This window comes from Chrysochloris asiatica, unplaced genomic scaffold, assembly GCF_000296735.1.
Source record: "Chrysochloris asiatica unplaced genomic scaffold, ChrAsi1.0 scaffold00312, whole genome shotgun sequence".
In the NCBI taxonomy this organism is placed as follows: domain Eukaryota; kingdom Metazoa; phylum Chordata; class Mammalia; order Afrosoricida; family Chrysochloridae; genus Chrysochloris; species Chrysochloris asiatica.
In genome coordinates, this window is record NW_006408830.1 from 439120 (window position 1) to 442331 (window position 3212).

Sequence of the window (3212 nt, forward strand, 5' to 3'; positions counted from 1 at the left end):
AAAAAAAAAAAAAAGAGTTGTACATAGGGAACAATACTGACACTGACCCTAATAGTATTGTTATTTACTATTTTCCCAAGGTTTCTGTAGCACTGATGACTGTCCAGAAAGAATAGTTTCAATCTCAGTGAAAAATTCAGAAACAGTTTAGGAATTTGCACTTGTTTTTATTCGTTGAAATTGTCCTGCTTCAAGTTTTTCTTTGAATTTTAAGTAGTCTCTTTTTTTATTGAAATATGTTATGTTCTGCTAGGGACAACTTGATTCTAATGAGCTTCATAACTTCTTGCATTGAGAAGCATCATCTGTGTGCTCATCTAAACACTTCCAGTACTCATCGTGGGTTCCCCAGCAAACCTGCCTTCCTTTCACAGATGGGGCTGCCATTCCTAATGGGATTGAGCTCCTCCCAGAAGGAAAAGCAATGTACCTGGCAGTGCTACTGGCCTTTGTGTCAGATATATTCATTCTTTTGCAAATCAGTTTCCAATTTTGCCAGCACCATTTGTCAGACTATCTCTTTCCCAAATAATGTATTTTGGCCATTTGTCAAAGATCAGTTGACTGTATAGTTTTACCTCTGAGTTCTCAATTCTATTCCATTGATACATGTATCTTTCTTGTACCAATACCAGGCTGTTTTGACCATTGTGGTGGCGGTGGTGTTGTTAAGTGCTGTGAAATCAGTTCCAACCCATAGTAACCCTGTATAGGGTTTATGAGGAGCAGCTGGTGAGCTTGAATGGCCAACCTTGTGATTCATACCAACTTTTCAGTCTGGTGCTTTAACTTACAGTTCCACACCAGGACTGTGTCTGTGTAATGAATTCTGAAATAAGGCCGTGAGAGGCCTCCAATGTTGTCCTTCTTACACAGTGCCTTACTTATCAAAGGCCTCTTTCCTTTCCGTTTAAAGTTTGTGACAGTTTTTTTCCATCTTTTTAATGAATGTTGTTGGAATCTGGATAGGGATTGCATTATATTTTTAGACTGCTTTAGGCAGTATTGATGTTTTCACAACATTAAGTCTTTCTATCCAAGAGCATGGTGTATTCTTACATTTTTGTAAATCTCTTTTGGTTTCTTGCAGTAGAGTTTTGTAATTTTCTTTATGTAGGTCTTTTATTTCTCTGGTTATTTATTCCTAGATCTTTTGGGTGTCTATTGTAAATGATATTGTTTTCCTAATATCTTTTTCAGAGCTGTCATTTATTAGTATAAAGGAATCCAACTGATTTTTCTAAGTACCCTGCCACTTAGCTGAATCTTCCTTTGAGTTACAATAGTTTATTTTGTTGAGATTTTCTATGTACAGGAGGATATCATCTGCAAGTAGAGTTTTATTTTTTTCTTGGCCAATTTGAATGTTTTTAATTACCCTTGTTTCCTTACAGCTTTGGTTAAGGCTTCTAACACAATATTGAGTAAGAGTGGTGATAAAGGGCATCCTTGTCTGGTACCTGTTCATAAAGGGAATGCTTTCAATTTCTCTCTTTTAAGAGTGATGTTAGTTGCTGGTTTTGTATATATGCTCTAATTATGTTGAGGAATTTCCCTTCAATTCCTATTTTGTTGAGTGTTTTTATCAGGAATGGATGTTGAATTTTGTCTAATGCCTTTTCTGCATCAATCAATATGATCATGTGGTTCTTTTTCTTATTTATATGGTGGATTACATTGATTGTTTTTCTAATGTTGAACCATCCTTGCATCCCTGGTATTAATCCCACTTGATCATGATGTATTATCTTTTTGATGTGTTGTTGAATTCTGTTGTCTAGGATTCTGTTGAGAATTTTTGCATCTATGTTCATGAGGGATATTGGTCTATAATTTTCTTTTTTAGTGATGTCCTCCCTGGTTTTGGTATGAGGGTTATTCTTGTGTCATAACATGTATTAGGAAGTTTTCTATCCTTCTCTGTATTCTAGAACAGTTTGAGTAGAATTGATGACAGCTCTTCTCTGAATGTTTGATAAAATTCACAAGTAAAGCCATCTTAACCTGGACTTTATTATTATTTTTTAAATTTTTATTGTGAATTATGTGGGCTTACATGGTAGAACATCAGTTTTACATTCATCCTATCATATTTTGTTTCATTGCAATGATTACAATCCCCTCCATGCATCATCAAATAACCACCCCCCGCCCCCGGCTGGCTGTCCGCACATAGCCCCTCTCCCTCCCTGGGTCCAGTGTGTCCAGCCACTCCATCTGTCCACATCATCATTTCTGTCTCCATCCCAGGCATCACTGCCTGTCTGGGTAGGGTCACGCTCTCTGCTTTTCTAACTTGATGGTCCCAGGGACCTCCACTCCTGGGCTGCAAAATCAATCACTCCCCTTCTTTTGTCAAAAACATCTACCTCTACATTTCCAACCCTCACAGTCAGTCCTGATGGCAATTATTCACTATTGTACCACAAGAGTCATCCCCATTTCCTTTTGCCAGCCCAGGCCCAACAGATTGGATATCATTCAGTGGAGGTTCTACCTACCCCTGCCCCATCTGGAACTAGACTCCCTCTTGAAAGCTTGTAAGCCAGTCACTTCTTGCCTTCATAACCCCACCCCCCATTTTTGGTAGCCAATGTTGGACTTTTTTTTTTGATTGAGAGTTTTTTGATGACCTGATCAATTTCTTCATTTCTTATAGATCTGTTTTAACACTGTGAAAGTTTAGGTAGGTCCTGTTATTCTAAAAATGTATCCATCTCCTCTAGAATTTCAAATTTGTTGGAGTACAACTCTTTGTATTATTCTGCTATTACCTCTTTTTTTCCCATTGGTTCTATTGTGATGTCAACCATGTGGTTTCTTATGTGTATGATTTGTGTCTTCTCCCTCTTTTCTTTTGTTAGAGTTGCCAGTGGTTTCTCTATTTTATTAATCATTTCAAAGAACCAGCTTCTTGTCTTGGTGATTCTTTCTATAGTTTTGCTGTTTTCGATCTCATTTGTTTCTGCTCTAGTCTTTATTATTTCTTTTCCTCTGGTGACTGTAGGTCTGCTTTGCTGTTCATTTCCTGATTTTTGTAGATGTTGTGTTGATGTGCTGATTTTGGTTCGTTCTTCTTTTTTGATGTGTGCCTATATTGCTATAAATTGTTTTCTCATCACTGCTTTTGCTGTGTCCCAAAGGTGTTGGTATGTTGTCTTTTCATTCTAATTGGTTCTAGGAATTTTTGAATTTCACTTTTTATTTGTTCT

At 37.1% G+C, this 3212-nt stretch overlaps 1 pseudogene; it reads right to left on the reverse strand.

Moving 5' to 3' along the window:
* Nucleotides 1-147: 147 nt before the first annotated feature.
* Nucleotides 148-387, reverse strand: LOC102833371 (annotated as a pseudogene).
* Nucleotides 388-3212: the final 2825 nt, after the last annotated feature.